Here is a 21,242-nt window from a genome sequence, read left to right on the forward strand (position 1 = left end):
TCTATAACTTGAGTTAGGATGGTACGTGAGTAGTTTATCTGCTCATTTTCGTCTGCCTGGCACAAAAAGTCCTAAATGCTGGTGTAGAATGGCACAAGTGATGTCATGCCCTTCCCAGCTGAGCACATTCTTGGCTGAGACTTACACCAATCACATGTCAGGTGAGAGGTCCTGCCAGGGTCCTCTGGCCAAGAACTAAGCAGGTCACTCCTGCTGCACAGAGCAGTCAATGTTTGGGGCAGGGTCCTCCCAGCTCTGAGAGAATTTCCTCCAAACAATTCATCCTTCTCCAGGGTCCAGGGCTTCTCCTGGGTGGGCATGACCTGAAACATGCATTTGCAACCTTCATTCAGCTCACCTATTTAAAATGGCTGCCAGTCACTCAGGTAGGTCCAGGAAACAGACAGTTTCCCCCCTCAAGTACCATGGTAAAAAAATATTATAAGCAATATTCTGTCCTGTTGTGGCATTTTTCATCCCAGTTAATAGATTCCTATAAAATTCTTAAAGAGAAGATGAAGTTCTAAAATACTTGCAAAATATTAATAAAAAATACAATTTTATCAGAATCGGTATATCTTTTTTAAATTATTAATTTATTTGTTTATTTATTTTAATTAGGTATATATGACAGCAGAATGCATTTTGGTTCATAGTACACAATTACAGCACAACTTTTCATTCCTCTGGCTGTACATGATGTAGAGTCACACCATATGTGCAGTCATACATGTACCTAGGGTAATGACGTCCATCTCATTCCACCATCTTTCCTGCCCCCATGCTCTCCCCTCCCTCCCCTTTTCCCAATAATGTTTTCAAGGTTTAAGACATATTACCAAACAAAACTCTAGCAGTTGTACTGCATTATGTTTCCACCACCAGCTATAAGATGGCCCACATCCCTAAGAAAGTACTCTTGGCACTGATCACTGTCCTTTAAATGTTTGCACCTTGATGGGGGTGTATCTCAGTGGTGAAATGCTTGCCAAGTTATGTGCCAAGTCCTGGGTTCAATTCTCAACACTAAAAATATAAATAAAAATTGGTATCTGGTTTAATATGCATTTCTTTCACTATTATTGAGGTTATAAAAGTTCTTTAACCCTTTTTCATACATGGGTTGTCTTTTTAAATTTTTTTGATCAGCTTTGCTGTGGTTTGGATATTGTTTAATTGTGTGCCCTCACAAAGGTTCATGTTTGGAGGCTTGATCCCTAGGATGGTGCTATTGGGGGGTGGTGAGACTTTTTAAACGGGGGCCCTGTAGGAGGTTCTTTGGTCATACTGCTATAGTGTAAAGAGCAAGGTTAGGTTCAAATCAAGCCTTTTCCCCAATTTTTCATGTTACTTGCTAATGTACTAGATCAGTTTGTGCCTTTTTTTCTCAACATGGATATCTAAGATTATCAATTTTCTCTGCTTTTATGGGGTCTTCAACTTTTTGCAACTAAGAGTTTAACACAGACATAATAGTTAGGACTTGGGATTTTTCCTCCGTTAAAAACAGAATTTCAGAAAACCTTCTTCCCAAAAACCAATAATAAAATGGACAACATAGACAAACCACTATATTGGTGCTCTGGAATTCAACAGAAGACATATAACACTTTGAGAAGCATTTGTGCTTAAAAAAGTTTTTGACTTTAGGTAATAACAATTAATCTACAATATTCTTGCCTGAAACAGCTCTCATTCCCTTTTCTTACTCTGATATCAGAGATGTTCTATAGGCAAGCTCTGAGCATGGGCATTTTCATTGACATGATCGAAGAAGGCTCACTATATATGGGGCATTAGAAAATGCTTATGCCCAGAAGTGTTACTGATGGATGTGACCTTGGCAGCCACAAATGAATAGGACCAAAAGCTCTACTAGCCAAAGATGAGATTGGGTTGAGACAAACATCTGACAGATTGATGCTGCATACATGCACATTGGAGAACCCAGCAATCTACACATTCTTAGCATATCCAGAGGAGATTCAACAAGGCCCTGCAGAAAGTAAACATCAGGGTAGATGTTTGAATGTACTCCCCTATCCACACACTAACTCACTGGCAGAAGATAGAAGATTTAATGGCTCAAGGTATTTGGGCACCACCTCTGTCCAATCCTTAGCTGACCACAAAGTTATTCATACAAGGGGGCCACCCCTAGGAAGTCAAGCTTTTTTGTATGTCAGGCATGGTGCCATGTACCTAAAGTCCCAGCACATGAGAGGCTGAGGCAGGAGGATCAGTTGAGTGCAGGAATTTGAGGCCAACCTGGGCAACATAATGAGATACAATCTCAAAGAACAAAAACAAACAATAAAATCAAGATTTAATATATATATATAACTGAGCAGAGAGATCCATTTTCACACACTTTGGGAAGACAAATCTTATAGATTTATTCTAGGCAAATTATTAAACTAGCAAACAAATAAACCAAAAAGCAACATCAACCTTTGGCAGGGAGAGGGTAATTTAGAGTTACCACAATATACTATCTAAAATGACAAGTTTGCAACAAAAATTTATGATACATGCAAAGAAACAGAAAATATACTTTTTATTTTTATTTTAAAAAGTATATTTTTACGGAGGAAAAAAAAAACTGTCAATAGAAACTGTTTCTTGGTATTACCTTGCTACCAAAGCAAGACAAAAATGTTGCAAGAAAATGAAACTAAAAAAAAATAGCTTTCAGAAACATAAATACAAATATACTTAATGAAATTTACCAAATTGAATCCAGAAATATATCATAAGGATTATACACCATGACTGACTGAGATTGATCCTAGGAATGCAAGGATATTTTAACATCTAAAATTCAATTAATATAATGCTCTGTTAATGGAATAAAAGACAAAACCACATCATCCACTCAACAGAGGCAGAAAAAGTAGGACAAAACACAACAACCAAAGGCCAAATGTTCTCTCTGATAAGTGGATGCTGATCCATAATGGGGGCAGGGGACGTGGGAAAAATGGAGGAACTTTGGACAAAAGGGAGAGGAGGGAGGAGGCATGGGGCAGGAAAGATGGTGGAATGAGATGGACATCATTACCCTAGGTACATGTATGACTGCACATATGATGTGACTCTACATCATGTACAACCAGAGGAATGAAAAGTTGTGCTGCAATTGTGTACAATGAATCAAAATGCTTTCTGCTGTTATATATGTATAATTAAAATTAATTAATTAATTAATTTTTTTAAAAAACACAACAGCCAATCATGATTAAACATTCTCAATAGCCAACACTGGCACTCACCTGTTACCCCAGCCAGAGGACCACAAGTTTGAGGCCAGCCTGAGCAACTTGGACCCCATTTCAATTTTTTTTTTAATTTCAACAAACTAGAAATAAAATATAATTTTCTCAACCTGATAGGAGGCATCTAACAATATCTAACAACAACAACAAAGGTTAGGAAAAGTCCAAGTTCCTTCCTTGGAGCAAAATTTCACAAAAGAGAATCACTCCAAGTCATAGCTTTCTGAGGCACAATTCACCCCAATTGCCCTTTATGGAACTCCAAAGTATTGTCTAGGCTTTGTGCAAGTTGGTCAAACTTCTCTTGGTATAAAATGCTCAGGTGGCTGAGTTCTGGGCTGTTTTGCCAGCCCCGCAAACTCCCATCTTTGGGAGGCAAAGCTGTGGCTGCACTGTTGAGAACATGGCCCTTCTCTGTTCCACAGCCCTCTCTCTCTTAAGGTAATTCAGACCTGTCTTCCTGATAAATAAATAGAACTTCATTCCAAAGTGAAAGCTATCATCCCAACCTGTCAAGGCGTCTGCATGTGACCAATAATGTAAGCAGTTAATATCTGTGCATGGTCCACGTGCACTCATCCATGCTCATTTGCTTCATGGGCATGTTATGAGTCCATTTTTTTCCTATCCAACACCCTGACCTGACACAGACAGGGCCACAGCAGTAGCCCCTACCCTCCTCCGTCCAGGTCCACCACCATCACCACCACTTGCAGCCACTGCCAGCTGCTCTGCAGATAGCCATCGGGCCAGTCCTCTAGAACTCTGTGGTTTTTCATATCTCTCACTTTTTGTTAAGTCTTCCCTGAGGCTTGACATAAATCTAAGACCTCTTGGACCAACATTCTTGAGTCCTCTATTGTCCTGTGATAAAGCTGACCCAGAAATGAATTGAAAAAAAAAAAAAAAGTAGGTCCTTGTAGTACTCAGGGTTCTCCAGAAAAACAGAATCAATAGGAAACAAATGAAGAGATTTGTTATGAGGAGTTGGCACACGTGATTACGAAGGTGGAGAAGGTCCATGTTTTTCCACTTACAAGCTGGAGACCCGGGAAGCTGGTGGGGTAATTCTAGGCCAAGTATAAAGACCTGAGAACAAGGGCAACCAATGGCGTAAATCCTAGTTCAAGACAGAAGACCAGTGACCCTGCTCAAGTAGGCAGGCAGGAAGCAGAAAGGGTAAATTACTTCTGTTTTCACCTTTTGTTCTATTTCAGCCCTGGACACCCACTTTGGGGAGGGCCATCTGCTTTACTGAGTCCACTGATTCAAATGCTAATCTCATCTGGAAATGCCCCCATAGACACTTCCAGAAATAATCTTCAATCTGGCCACCCCCTGGCCCAGTCAAGTCAACAAAGAATCAATTACTGCAGCCCTGATTCTGCAGTCTGCTCTCCCATAGGGAGTATGGGGGCATTCTCCCTACCTCATTTACTCAACTTCTGTATCAATTGTCAGCCATACTGTCTCCTCAGTGGATTGGTAATATGTATGGATCAGAATTTAGTCCATGACAAATTGTCTGTGGCATTTATCATTAGCACCTCGGAGATCTTTCAGAGAACATATTTTATACTGGCATTAAGCTAATGTGAAGCTGGACCATCTGAGGCTCATTCCCAGGACCATGATACATTGAGCCCTAGGTAGAATTGCTTCCACTGAACTCTGCTCTCTCTCCCCAGCATTCTGTATTTCAACCAGGCCCACCTCTTCCCTGTGACCAAGCTCCGCACGTTAACCTCTGCACCACACTCCTCCAACCTCCTTCACAGCTCAGCTCAAGGGGAGCCCTTCCAAGCAGCTCCAGTTCCCCACTCCTGCATCCCCCTTCTCTGAACTCATCTGTCTTCCATTTATTTTGACACATTGAGTTCCCTAGATTCTTGGTGGTGGGAAGACAGTGCAAGATGGAGCTTACCTCCTCCCTTGGCCAAGAGGGGAGACAAGGCAGCCACAACCAAATACATTTAGCTGTTTCCTCTGACTACAGAGGAACATCACTTGGTATGTACAATTTTCTCAGCTGTATTTGTTAAGTCCTACAGGCTGCCGACCTGTCTTCATTCTTTGGGTTTCCGGCCCAGGTTAGCACAGTATCGTGCCTGTAATGGACATTTTTGTGGATATTCCTCATCTGGATACATCTGTCCAGACTTAACCAAGATACAGCTTGGATCTTTTTTTTTAACCCACTCCTTTTCCATTTTCAGTTTAAAGGAGTGGAGGAAATCTCTTTTCTGGAAGAACAAGTACAATTTCAAGGTCCTTTCACAATTACCTAATCCAATTTCTTCATTTTGACCATCTGACAGATTCAGACAAACCCAAAGATCTGGTGGCAGCGGAGAGCAGACAGTAATTCTGAAAACCACCCCATTAAAACAAATTATTTCCTGATGGTGAGAGATGCATTTATATTGCTGTTGAAATCATTGCTTGTGCCATGGTGCTTTATTAACTCTTGTTTGGATAGCTCTTTCATTACAAAAAGAAAAAAAAAAGCCTGTAAGCCCTATGGATTTTCTCATTTTAGCTTTTCCTCATACAGTAAAACAAAATAACAAAGATAGCTTGCCGTTTTTACCATTAGCATAGAAACTTGTTTTGAAACAAATGACAATATTGATTTCATTTTCTTGTTACCTCTCTCCCCAGCCAGTCTGTAAGCTTTATGAGATGCACTTGCTCACTCTTTCTTTCCTAATACAGTGTCTGGCTGGCACAGGCTCAAATCAGTCCTTGAGTGAATGAATGGCAGGATCTTAAACATATAGTCTTCTCATAGCAATACATTCCTCATTCACTCTCAAAAAACTAATTTATGATATGGCACTCATTAAAGTGGAAGGTAAAATCAATTGTAGTTATTCTGAGGAGCCTCAGCAGGCCAGTCTCAACCCCAGCAGGAAAGATGGAATTTTGGAAACGTCATTTCCCAGGCCTGTTCTTTACACTCCATCTTCTCCCCATCTCATTAATATGGGTCTTGAAAATTAGGATCTGGTCCTCATTCCCCTGGTGTTGAAGATTAAATATCCGAGAAATGCCAAGGCAAGAAAATAAGTTTTTATTTAAGGGATAGAACAGAAGGGGCGGGGAAGGACTTCAGAGAGGAGAGAGCCCAGAGCGGTGCCCAAGGGAGTAGGGATGTCTTGCCCCTTTATAGATTTTAGGTTTCCTTCCAGAGGGTGATTGCTTGTGTTGGAAAGTGGTATCCTTCCCTTCCCCTGGAGGCTGTTAGCAACCTAGTGCTATCTACCCATTTCCTTTTCTTTGATAATCAACTATCTGTCCTTCACCCCTCCCATCAGTTTTCCCTCTGCTCTGACCGTGCAATGTTGTGGAATTCCACTCACTCCCCAATTTTAACATCAATTTGAAAGTAGAGATAAAAACAAAATATAGGCTCTAAGATATTTTCATCTGATTTTATTTGACGTTTAAATGACTTTTAAGCCAGTTAGTTTTGAACTTTTCCTATGTATGCATCAGAATTACCTGGGACTCTTGTTTAATACAGATTTTAGGTACCCAGAGATTCTTATTCAGTGCTATCAAGGCCAGAAATCTGCATTTTCAACAAGCTCTCTGAGAGCAAGCAGCTAGTGAACAACACAATGGAATCACTACTTTCAGACATTTATCAACTATCAACCACTTTTCACCAATTGCATCATCAGTTTCACCTAGTATTTTTTCCACCCCACAGTAGGCTGGTAATATTTATCTGAATTAAACTCATACTGACTATGACATTAATGCCTTAATAAACTTCATGCCTTAACTTTGGAGAATATTTGTACTTTAAATAGAATGCCCAAAGAAAGCAATGTTTACCTCAAAGCAAAAAACCCAAAGGGTTAATTTGAAGATATCACTATCATTGATGAAAATCAGAACAATGGGAGTGGGGACAGTAAGAAGATACCCTCCTTAATATACAAATATGCCTTGCACCCATCAAATAAAGAAGCTGTTAATTACCTGGGTAGAGAAATCTGTTTCCTTAGGTTTATCTATACAATGCTATTTCAAGTGTAGGTTTAATAATCTATTATCATGGCTTAACCCCCTGGCAAGAAAAAAATTCAGAAAATTTTTCCTAGAAATGCAATTGCTAGGTTAAACAGTAAATGCATTTTGATTTTGATAGTTATTGTTAAATTGCCTTTAAAGAATAATACTAACTTAAATTCTTAACATTTGAGACACTGAATTTGAAACACTCTTGGTGATACAATATATCAGAATTTTTTTTGCCAATTTGATGAATGGAATTAGTATTATCATATTATTTACTTACATTTCTGTTATTTAAAAAGAATCTAAGTATATTTTCAAAAGCCATTTGAATGAATTTTGTCCACAAACTGCCTGTTCATGTTCTTTGCCCATCTTCTTCTTTTTTTTTAAGAGAGAGAGAGAGAGAGAATTTTTTAATATTTATTTTTTTAGTTTTCAATGGACACAACATCTTTATTTTATTTTTATGTGGTGCTGAGGATTGAACCCAGCGCCCCACACATGCCAGCTGAGCACGCTACCTCTTGAGCCACATCCCCAGCCCCCCATCTTCTCTTTGATAACTGATTTTATATGGACTTGTAAGAATACTTCATGTTACTCCTTGGGCTGGAGTTCTGGCTCAGCAGTAGAGTGCTCACCTAGCAAGTACAAGGCCCTGGGTTCAATCCTCAGCACCACATATAAATAAATAAAATAAAGGTATTGTGTTCAACTACAACTAAAAAATAAATATTAAAAAAAAGAAAAGTATGTTACTCCTTGTCCTTAACATACTTGCCAATTTGTCACGTACATTTTTACCTAACCTATAATATTTTTTAAAAAGCTTAATTTGTATGTAGAATAATTTGTGAATCATTTCTTGAAGGCTTTTGAGACTTTCCATTTTCAAAAAACCCTTTGTACTCTAAATATAAAGATATTTTCCTGGGGAGGAGCCGGGCCGCCGCCAGCTCCCGGAGCAGGCCCAGCAGCTCCCCAGCGTGGTGACCGCCTGATCCCAATTGGAGAGGCGGCGGAGCGGAGCCGCCACCCGCACCCGCAAGGTGGGCAGACCCGCGACCCAGTGGTACATGGGCGTGGTAGGAGGGGCAGGGCAGAGCCGCCGCCAACGCTTGCAAGGTAAACAGACCTGTGACAGCCTGGCGGGTCAGGCCCAGTGGCCTGCCAGTGTGGTACACACGTCACCCCAACTGGAGTAGGGGCAGAGCAGATCCTTCTCCCATGCTCGGATCAGGCCCTGCCGGTGTGGTGGCCACGTGACCCCAATTGGAGTGGGGGCGGAGCAGAACCGCCACCCGTGCCCGCAGGGTGAGCAGACCTGTGATCAACCTGCAGATCAGGCCCAGGGGTCCGCAGGCGTGGTAGGAGGGGCAGGGCAGATCCGCCGCCCGCGCCTCCAAGGTAGGCAGACCTGCGACAGACCGGCGGATCGGGCCCAGGAGCCTGCCGGCGTGGTACACACACCACCCTAATTGGAGTAGGGGCAGAGCAGAGTCGCCACCCGTGCCAGGAACAGGCCCAGCGACCTGCAGGCGGGGTAGTCACGACACCCCAATTGGAGTAGGGGCAGAGCAGAGCCACCACCCGTGCCCGAAAGGTGGGCAGATCTGCGACCGACCAGCGGGACAGGCCCAGTGGCCTGCCGGTACGACAGACACATCACCCCATTTGGAGTAGGGGCAGAATAGAGCCGCCGCCCGCGCCTGCAGGGTAGGCAAACCTGCAACCGACCGGCGGATCAGGCCCGGTGGCCTGTCGGCGTGGTACACTCGTCACCCCAATTGGAGTAGGGGCAGAACAGAGCTGCCGCCAGCGCCCAGAACAGGCCCAGTGACCTGCCGGCGTGGTAGCCACGACACCCCAATTGGAATAAGGAGAGAGCAGAGCCGCCGCCCGCACCTGCAGGAAAGATACGCAAGCAGTATGAAAAGACGAGGAAAGAAAGGACCACAAGCAATGCAGGTCAACGCAACTTTAGAAGAGGTAACAGCTGCAGCAGATGGAATGTCAGATAAAGAATTCAGGATATACATGCTTCAGATGATCTGGAGTATCAAGGAAGACATTAAACAGCAAAATCAGACAATGAAAGATCACTTCGACAATGAATTACGCAAACAAATCCAGGAAGCAAAGGATCAACTATACAGGGAGATAGAGGTTATAAAAAACAAACAAACAGAAATCCTAGAAATGCAGGAAGCAATAAACCAACTTAAAAACTCAATGGAGAATACTACCAGCAGAGTAGAACACTTAGAAGATAGAACATCAGACAATGAAGACAAAGTATTTCAACTGGAAAAGAACATAGACAGCTCAGCAAGACTGTTAAGAAACCATGAGCAGAACGTCCAAGAAATATGGGATAACATTAAGAGACCAAACTTAAGAATCATTGGGATACAGGAAGGTACAGAGCTCCAAACCAAAGGAATGAGCAGTCTATTCAATGAAATAATACGAGAAAACTTCCCAGACTTGAAGAATGAGACAGAATCCCAAATCCTAGAAGCCTACAGGACGCCAAATGTGCAAAATCATAAGAGATCCACACCTAGACACATTATAATGAAGATGCCCAACATACAGAATAAGGAGAGAATTTTAAAAGCTACAAGAGAAAGGAAGCAGATTACATTTAGGGGTAAGCCAATCAGGATAACAGGTGATCTTTCAACACAGACTCTGAAAGCTAGAAGATCCTGGAATAACATATTTCAAACACTGAAAGAAAATGGGTTCCAACCAAGAATTGTGTATCCAGTGAAATTAAGCTTCAGGATGGAAGATGAAATTAAAACCTTCCACGATAAACAAAAGTTTAAAGAATTCGCAGCTAGAAAACCATCTCTTCAAAACATCCTCGCCAAAACATTACAGGAAGAGGAAATGGAAAATAGCAATGAAAACCAACAGTGGGAGGTAGGACAGTAAAGGGGGGGAAAATAATCAAAGAGGAAAACAAACCATGTTTAGTAACAGAAATAAATAAATATGGCTGGAAGAACAACCCATATCTCAATAATAACCCTAAATGTTAATGGCTTAAACTCACCAATTAAGAGACACAGGCTAGTAGAATGGATCACAAAACAAGACCCAACAATAGGCTGCCTACAGGAGACGCATTTGATAGGAAAAGACATACATAGGCTGAAGGTGAAAGGTTGGGAAAAATCATATCACTCATATGGACTTCGGAAACAAGCAGGAGTGTCCATACTCATATCAAATAAAATAGATTTCAAGCCAAAGTTAATCAAAAGGGATAAAAAGGGACACTACATACTGCTTAAGGGAACCATACACCAACAAGACATAACAATCATAAATATTTATGCCCCAAACAATGGTGCAGCTATGTTCGTCAAACAAACTCTTCTCAAGTTCAAGAGTCTAATAGACCACCATACCATAATCATGGGAGACTTCAACACACCTCTCTCGCCACTGGACAGATCTTCCAAACAAAAGTTGAATAAGGAAACTATAGAACTCAATAACACAATTAATAACCTAGACTTAATTGACATATATAGAGTATACCACCCAACATCAAGCAATTATACTTTTTTCTCAGCAGCACATGGATCCTTCTCAAAAATAGATCATATATTATGTCACAGGGCAACTCTTAGACAATATAAAGAAGTAGAGATAATACCATGCATCTTATCTGATCATAATGGAATAAAACTGAAAATCAACGATAAAAGAAGGAAGGAAAAAGCATACATCACTTGGAGAATGAACAATAGGTTACTGAATGATCAATGGGTTATAGAAGACATCAAGGAGGAAATTAAAAAATTCTTAGAGATAAATGAAAACACAGACACAACATATCGGAATCTATGGGACACATTGAAAGCAGTTCTAAGAGGAAAATTCATTGCTTGGAGTTCATTCCTTAAAAAAAGAAAAAACCAACAAATAAATGATCTCATACTTCATCTCAAAATCCTTGAAAAAGAAGAGCAAAACAACAGCAAAAGAAGTAGAAGGCAAGAAATAATTAAAATCAGAGCTGAAATTAATGAAATCGAAACAAAAGAAACAATTGAAAAAATTGACAAAACTAAAAGTTGGTTCTTTGAAAAAATAAACAAAATCGACAGACCCTTAGCGATGCTAGCAAAGAGAAGAAGAGAGAGAACTCAAATTACTAGCATATGGGATGAAAAAGGCAATATCACAACAGACACTTCAGAAATACAGAAGATAATCAAAAGCTATTTTGAATCCTTATACTCCAATAAATTAGAAGATAATGAAGGCATAGATAAATTTCTTAAGTCATATGATCTGCCCAGATTGAGTCAGGAGGATATAGAAAACCTAAACAGACCAATATCAATTGAGGAAATAGAAGAAACCATAAAAAGACTACCAACTAAGAAAAGCCCAGGACCGGATGGGTATACAGCAGAATTTTACAAAACCTTTAAAGAAGAACTAATACCAATACTTTTCAAGCTACTTCAGGAAATAGAAAAAGAGGGAGAACTTCCAAATTCATTCTATGAGGCCAACATCACCCTGATACCTAAACCAGACAAAGACACTTCAAAGAAAGAAAACTACAGACCAATATGTCTAATGAACCTAGATGCAAAAATCCTCAATAAAATTCTGGCGAATCGGATACAAAAACATATCAAAAAAATTGTGCACCATGATCAAGTAGGATTCATCCCTGGGATGCAAGGCTGGTTCAATATACGGAAATCAATAAATGTTATTCACCACATCAATAGATTTAAAAATAAGAACCATATGATCATCTCGATAGATGCGGAAAAAGCATTCGACAAAGTACAGCATCCCTTTATGTTCAAAACTCTAGAAAAACTAGGGATAACAGGAACATACCTCAATATTGTAAAAGCAATCTATGCTAAGCCTCAGGCTAGCATCATTCTGAATGGAGAAAAACTGAAGGCATTCCCTCTAAAATCTGGAACAAGACAGGGATGCCCTCTCTCTCCACTTCTGTTCAACATAGTTCTCGAAACACTGGCCAGAGCAATTAGACAGACGAAAGAAATTAAAGGCATAAAAATAGGAAAAGAAGAACTTAAATTATCACTATTTGCAGATGATATGATTCTATACCTAGCAGACCCAAAAGGCTCTACAAAGAAACTATTAGAGCTAATAAATGAATTCAGCAAAGTGGCAGGATATAAAATCAACACGCATAAATCAAAGGCATTCCTGTATATCAGCGACAAATCCTCTGAAATGGAAATGAGGACAACCACTCCATTCACAATATCTTCAAAAAAAATAAAATACTTGGGAATCAACCTAACAAAAGAGGTGAAAGACTTATACAATGAAAACTACAGAACCCTAAAGAGAGAAATAGAAGAAGATCTTAGAAGATGGAAAAATATACCCTGTTCATGGATAGGCAGAACTAACATCATCAAAATGGCGATATTACCAAAAGTTCTCTATAGGTTTAATGCAATGCCAATCAAAATCCCAAAGGCATTTCTTGTAGAAATAGAGAAAGCAATCATGAAATTCATATGGAAAAATAAAAGACCCAGAATAGCAAAAACAATGCTAAGCAAGAAGTGTGAATCAGGCGGTATAGCAATACCAGACTTCAAACTATACTACAGAGCAATAGTAACAAAAACAGCATGGTACTGGTACCAAAACAGGCGGGTGGACCAATGGTACAGAATAGAGGACACAGAAACCAATCCACAAAACTACAACTATCTTATATTTGATAAAGGGGCTAAAAGCATGCAATGGAGGAAGGATAGCATCTTCAACAAATGGTGCTGGGAAAACTGGAAATCCATATGCAACAAAATGAAACTGAATCCCTTTCTCTCGCCATGCACAAAAGTGAATTCAAAATGGATCAAGGAGCTTGATATCAAATCAGAGACACGCCATCTGATAGAAGAAAAAGTTGGCTACGATCTACATTCGGTGGGGTCGGGCTCTAAATTCCTCAATAGGACACCCATAGCACAAAAGTTAATAACTAGAATCAACAAATGGGACTTACTCAAACTAAAAAGTTTTTTCTCAGCAAAAGAAACAATAAGAGAGGTAAATAGGGAGCCTACACCCTGGGAACAAATCTTTACTCCTCACACTTCAGATAGAGCCCTAATATCCAGAGTATACAAAGAACTCAAAAAATTAGACAATAAGAGAACAAACAACCCAATCAACAAATGGGCCAAGGACCTGAACAGACACTTCTCAGAGGAGGACATACAGTCAATCAACAAGTACATGAAAAAATGCTCACCATCTCTAGCTGTCAGAGAAATGCAAATCAAAACCACCCTAAGATACCATCTCACTCCAGTAAGATTGGCAGCCATTATGAAGTCAAACAACAGCAAGTGCTGGCGAGGATGTGGGGAAAAGGGTACACTTGTACATTGCTGGTGGGACTGCAGATTGGTGCAGCCAATTTGGAAAGCAGTATGGAGATTTCTTGGAAAGCTGGGAATGGAGCCACCATTTGACCCAGCTATTCCCCTTCTTGGTCTATTCCCTAAAGACCTAAAAAGAGCATGCTACAAGGACACTGCTACATAGATGTTCATAGCAGCACAATTCACAATAGCAAGACTGTGGAACCAACCTAGATGCCCTTCAATAGACGAATGGATAAAAAAAATGTGGCATTTATACACAATGGAGTATTACTCTGCATTAAAAAATGACAAAATCATAGAATTTGCAGGGAAATGGATGGCATTAGAGCAGATTATGCTAAGTGAAGCTAGCCAATCCCTAAAAAACAAATGCCAAATGTCTTCTTTGATATAAGGAGAGTAACTAAGATCAGAGTAGGGACGAAGAGCAGGAGAAGAAGATTAACATTTAACAGGGATGAGAGGTGGGAGGGAAAGGGAGAGAGAAGGGAAATTGCATGGAAATGGAAGGAGACCCTCAGGGTTATACAGTGGAGGGGGTAGAGAGAGAGGAGGGGAGGGGAGGGGAGAGGTGGGGAGGGGGGAGGGGGGAGGATGGGAAAGGCAGCGGAGCACAACAGACACTAGTATGGCAATATGTAAATCAATGGATGTGTAACTGATGTGATTCTGCAATCTGTGTATGGGGTGAAGGTGGGAGTTCATAACCCACTTGAATCAAAGTGTGGAATATGATATGTCAAGAAATTTGTAATGTTTTGAACAACCAACAATAAAAAATTTAAAAAAATAAAAATAAAATAAATAAATAAAGATATTTTCCTGAATTCTCTTCTTGTTTTTCATATCTTCATTTTTAAAAAAATATATTATTTAAATCTTTCATGATCTTAATCTTTCATGAGCTAGGAGCTGGCTGAGTGGTAGCATATTTGCCTAGCATGTGTAAGGTCATGAGTTGGGATCCCAGCAACTCACACCCACAAATATTTCATATTCTTGGAATTGTTTTGGTGTGATGCATTAATTAAGGAAATTTTTTTCTAATTCTCTCAATACCTAATTATGCAAAATCAAAATCTCCCTACCAGCTGAGTAGTGGCGCTTGCCTGTAATCTCAGCAACTCAGAAGGTTGAGACGGGAGGATTCCAAGTTTAACGCCAGCCTCAGCAATTTAGCAAGGCCCTAAGCAACTTAATGAGACCCTGTCTCAAAAATAAAAAGTGCTGGGGATGTACCTCAGTGGTAAATTGCCCCTGCATTAAATACTTAGTACCCCCCCAAAAAAAAAATCCCCACTGATTCAAAATGGCATCTTTATTATAATTTAAATTCATTAAATCTATTTTGGGTCTCAGGTCTCATTTATAGCTCTGTATTCTGTTCCATTGATTTGTCTATGTACTGATGAGAAACCATTTTAGTACTTATGGCTTTTATCATCTATTTTGATTTTTGATGGGGCTGGTCCCTTCTTCTTACTCTTGTTTTTCAAAAACTTCTTGATTATTTCCTGTTTACTTTTCCATATGAATTTTATAGTTATTTTGCTTGGTTCCCCCCCACACAAAATCCTAGTGCAATATGATCAGATTAGGATTTCAAAAGAATCATTTTAGCTACAGTATGAAGTACAAAAGTACATGCCAAAGATACACTACTAAAGGGGATCACAAGGAAATTGAAGGTAAGTTAGACCAGATTGCAGCAGTAGAAACGGAGTAAAATAGAATGTAGCAATGAACTTGTCAGAACGTGGATGAATATGATTAGACAGTTTAGGAAATGAAAGTGTTAGTCTTACCTGAATCAATGCTAGGATTAGTCCAGTTCTGTAAAAACTCCAGTTTGCTTCATTCAGGATGCAGGCTTACATTTGGAGTTGCCCTAAAAATCAGTATCCTCCTGGGGAAAGACCTGGATCTTTTCTGTATAGAAATATCATGGGGTCCAGATAAGATACCCTAGACTGAACTGCCTTCCCCAACATGCTCTTTGTCAGGAACACCAAACCAGCTTCTAGGGCAGTTGACAGGCCCAAACTCCATGATTCTAAATGGCAACAGCATATTCTGAAATATTCTTTCATATCACATTTGGAGCCTGGGAAGTCAACTGGTGGTCAGTGAAGAAAACATACACTTCAAAAGTTGTCCTTCTTCAGTTCCTCTAAGAGTTAAACAGAATTACCATACAATTCAATAATTCCAGTGCTAGGTATATATCCAAAAAATCCTTGTACACAATACAGCATATTCACAAAAGCCAAAAGGTAGAAATATCTCAAATGCCCATCAATGGATGAATGGATTAAAAAACTACTTTATATGCTTGGAATTTGTGTTTTAGTGTGATTATACATACACACACATGCACAATGGAATATTATTCGGTCTTAAAAAGGAATGACATTCTGATACATGCTACAATATGGATGAACCTAGAAATCTTTGTGCTATGGGAATAGGCCAGATACAAAAGACAAATGTTGTGTGATTTCACTTATAAGGCCTTCTGAATGGTCAAATTCATAGAGATAGAAAGTAGAATTGAAATTACCAGAGACTGGACAGAAGGACAATAGGGAGTTATCGTTTAATGGGACCAGGGTTTTTGTATGGGATGATGAAAAAGTTTTAGGAATGGATAGTGGTAAGTTTTACAACGTTGTGAAATTAATACCACTGAATCATACACTTAAAAATGTTTAAATGGCCAATTTTATGTTGTTTATATTTGACCACAATTAAAAAAAATTTTTTTAAGTTTTCTTATGAAAGAACACGTTTTGACAGAGACACCCTCCTTCACCAGTGGGATAAATTATGATCATGTGACTATGCTTTATAAATCATATCAGCTCTCCAAGACCTAGGTATCATGGGGTAGGCAACCCACTCTGTCACCCAAAACAATGCAAAATATTTTGGGAAACCATCTGTAGAGCCTGCATCTCCGGAAATCCCCTCCCAAGTGGCTAACCACAAAGGGAGGAGACCTAACAAGGTGAAACCAAAAGTTTACAACCAAAGCATAGACCATGTTGCTGCCGTCTGTGTAGATTAATGCAGAGCAAATGTGCATTCAGGAAGGAGAGAGTCAGCATGGGCACACTTTCTTTGCTTTTCTCTTTGCTCTCTATTCTAGAAATAGTCTTGTCCAAGTATCTTTTGAAGCAAATAATTTTGAAGCATTCAATTAAAAAGAGGTGTTGAAAACTCAGTTTTTTAAGTCACCAGAATAAATACTGGGCTGTATTCACTGAAGATGAAACTGAGTGACCATCAGTCAAACTGGTGTTACAGGTGACCACTGAGCTAGAAGCTGTCAAACTGCCAATAATACTTCATGGAATCTGTAATAAAGATAGGGAAATCTAATTGCACAAACAATACACAAAATAAATAATAACATGGTACCCAGAGAAAGGAAGATATAATCAATTAACATTATGCAAATTAGGGTACATAAATTATTTATAGTGATAAAATTCTTTATCAAAAGTTCTACACAAAATACAAATTTTACACTAAAGAACATAGCTCATTGGTAGAGCACTTGCCTAGCATGCACAAAACCCTGAGTTTTATCCCCAAGACCACCAAAAAAAACAACCCCCCCAAAACCCCAATTTTTCTAAACACAAAGGATTAAAACATGTGAAGAAAGGTTCAGGCATTTGCTTGGTGGTGTTTGTTTGCTTTGAGATGGGGTCTTGTTATGTTACCCAGGCTGATCTCAAACTCCTGAATTCAAAGGACCCTCCTGCTTCAGTCTCCAGAGCTGCTGGAATTACACATGCACTACCATGCCCAGCTAGGCACTGGCTTGATGTCAGGAAGTGAAGGGAGCACAAAGGAATATGCTTCTCATGGGAAGAAGGTAGTAGTCCTTCCAAGAGTACTGTTATATGTAGTAAAGATGTGTGAGCTTTAAAATTTACTAGGTAGTGTATCAATGACCCTAGGGAAATTCCAATTTAAGAAAGATGTGTTAGTCAGCTTTCTGTCACTAGAGCAAAATACTTGAGATAATCAACTTGTAAGGAGGAAAGATTTAGTTTGTCTCACAGCTTCAGAGGATTGGTCCTTGGTCACTTGGCTTTGTTTCTGGGCCTATGACAAGGCAGAACATCATGGCGGGGAACATATGGTAAAGCAAAGATGTTCACTGCATGATGGCTGGAAAGGGGTCAGGGAGAGAGAGACACACACACAGAGAAAGGGTAAGGGGTTGGAGACAAAATATACCCTTCAAGAGCATGCCCCCAATGACCTACTTCCTCCAACTAGACCCCAGCTCCTAAAGCTTCTACCAGCTCCTGATAGTCCATTAACAGATTTATCCATTCATGAAGTCAGAGCCAGCATGATCAAATCACCTCCCCAAGAGACATTGCTGCACTGGGAATCAAGCCTTCAACACATGAGTTTGGGAAGACATTTAAGGTCCAAACCATAACAGAAGATACAAGTAATGGGATGCTAAAAAGAAATTTTCCCTGAATTCCTTGAAATAAACATCACATTCTAAGTCACAACCAGTCATCTGGGGCCATACTTTTCCCTCTCTGTGCTCAGCACCCAGAAGGCTCTGCCCTTCTCTATTCTATATTGCTTTATTCAGACAATTTCTGAAGTAATGTCAGCCATTATGTGAGATTCTCATCATCTCCACTACATAGCTCCAAAGTTTCTCCCCAAGTCCTTTGACTAGTGTTATTAATCTTAAGTACCCATGACTCATGCCAGACTATGCCATGCTCCTCTTTGGAGTGGATCTTGAGGTATTCAGTTATCAAACAATGGTTGGAAAGAAGGGCAAAAATCAGCCCTGTTTTCCCCACATTCCTGCCCAGCGCCAGTTCTGCCTTCATCTCCTCCTTCGGCTTGGTTCCTTTTCTGCTGATACCTACAAAGGAACGTGAGAAAAGTGTCTATACTTTTGAAGACTGTGCTCTCCTCTTCAAAGCTTTAGGGAGATAAATTTAGACATAAAACAGGAAGTTATTCTCTCTGTGACTGAAAGCCATCTAAGAGAAGTTACTGCCCCAAGATATTTTGAAGCTGAGGTGTTGGGGGAGCACTAGCAAGCTCAGAATAACCTACAGGGCTTGTGAAGCTACATACTGTTGGATCTGTCCCCAGATGTTCTGATTCAAACAGTCTGAGTTGGGGACTGAGAATCTGCATTTCTAAAAGTTCCCCAAAGATAGTGATACTGTTGGCCCAGGACCATATAAAATCCAGACATTGGTATACTTTAAAATTTCCAAGTCAAGACTGAACACCACTGCCCTGGAGATTATGCATCTCTTCTTAGGCCAGCCTGCATCTTAGATACCTAAGAAGCTTTTAAAAACACCCCTCCCCAGACCGATTAAGTCTCTGGGGATTGAGGCCCAGGTATGGAGTACTGTTTCAGGGTTCTTCAGATGATTGTGTGTGTGTGTGTGTGAGAGAGAGAGAGAGAGAGAGAGAGAGAAACAGTATAACATAAAACTTACCATTTTTGTATCTAAGTCAGTAGCATTAAGTAAATTCATGATTTTGTGCAAAAATCACCACTACCCATTCCCAGAACTTCTTCATCATCGCAAACAGAAATTCTGTACCCAATAAACAATAAGTCCTCCTCCATTCTCTCCTCCTGCATCCCCTAGAAACCACCATTCTATTTTCTGTCTCTGTGAATGTAACTACTCCACATACTTCACATAAGTGAAGTCATACAATATTTGTTTTTTTCTGTCTGGCTTATTTCACTTAGCCCAAAGCCCCCTACGTTCACTCATGATATAGCACGTGTCAGGATGTCATTCTTATTTAAGGCTAACTAACATTCCAATAGTGTATATGCACCACCTTTTGTTTATCCACTCATCAGTAGCTGAATGTTTGAATTGTTTCCATCTTTTGGCTTTTATGAATATGCGACTCTAAACATATACATGAGGGATATGTTTACCCTAAGCAGGATCCAAGACTCTGCTTTCTATTCTTTGGGGTTTATACCTAGCAGAGGAATTGTTGGATTGTATGCCAATTCCATGTTTAATTTTTTGAGGAACTAACATACCCTCATGTGATTCTCCTTTTTTGGAGGAGGTGGTACTAGGGATTAAACCTAAAGGTGCTTAACCACTAACCCACATCCCCATCCCTTTTTTTTCAAATTTTATTAAAAATAAATTTAGGGTCTTAATAAATTGCTTAGGGCTTCACTAAGTTGCTGAGGCTGGCTTTGAACTTGTGGCCCTCCTGCCTCAGCTTCCCAAGGAACTAGGATTATAGGTATGTGCCACCATGCTCCCTCATTTGATTCTAATGTATAGCCAAGTTTGAGGAACATTGGTATGGGCAGCATCACTCTTAAAACTAAAGTGAGTATACTGATTGGTAGTTGGTACTAAAGAATGAATTCATTGTTGAAATAATTTCTTCAGAGATTCCATTTGCACTGTAACCTACTGCATTTGTTATTGTCATAAATTCAAAAACCTGTTGTGTGGACTAATGTGGTTATTACCCTGTTGAAAATCCCAAGAAAGTGTCTAATTTTCAATAGAAATAACACCTCAATTATAATTCCTACCTGCAGTTGAAATGTATCTCTTATGGTAATTTAAGTATCCAAATGTCTGACATTTTCCTTTGTAGATAATAAATTCAATCAGATTCAGTATTTTTCCTATTATAATGGCAATTCTATCATAATGCCTAATATTGCTCATGTCATAAAACTCATGCTCAGATAAGTTATTTTAAAGAGGAAAGATAAGATGGTAATATCCTTGGAGGGATGTTGCTCCTGTGCACGTCTTCCATCTCATAAAGCATTGCTAAATTATTCTTTTCTATCAGGCACAAAAATGTGTACCTAAAAATGAACTGCAAGGATACTTTACTACACAATTATATGTCCTTCCTCCCCAACAGTTGTCTATTCTGAAATATCAACTACCTTTTGGAATGCTTTGTTACCGTGTATGCAGATTGAACTATTTCTCTGGATTTGCAGGTTCTGTTTCCAAGCAGGAATCAACTGGGATTCTGGATGCGGAGACAGAGAAGGATGGCGGGAGATGGAAATACATGTAGGTTCCCTGTAGTTTTTAATCCCAGACCTCAATGTATACAGGTTACAAGTCCATAAGAATGTATATTTGCATAACATGGGTAAATATAGAAATCCCACAGTGAACTTTGAGAAAGAAAATGTTGACAACAGGTCTAAGGAATAATGAGTGAAGGCCTCAAGATGTGCCATTCTCAAATAAATTAATCTCTCTCTTTTTGCGGGGGGAGAGGAGTCTTGTTTTATCATTTTTGAAAACGTGTTTGAATTTGGACAATCATTACTGAATGTGAGGAAAAGGACGGTGTTCCAGGTCATCCACTGTGGTCATTGAGTGGGGCAGGAGGAGCAGTGGCACTTCAGTGCTCCCTGGACACTCAGTTGAGAGGAGATGTAGCAGCTGTGTATCTTCACATCTGGGTGGTTCTAGAA

This window comes from Marmota monax, unplaced genomic scaffold (genome assembly GCF_021218885.2).
Source record: "Marmota monax isolate L192 unplaced genomic scaffold, Marmota_monax_Labrador192_F-V1.1 WCK01_AAM20220418_F8-fsc00088, whole genome shotgun sequence".
In the NCBI taxonomy this organism is placed as follows: domain Eukaryota; kingdom Metazoa; phylum Chordata; class Mammalia; order Rodentia; family Sciuridae; genus Marmota; species Marmota monax.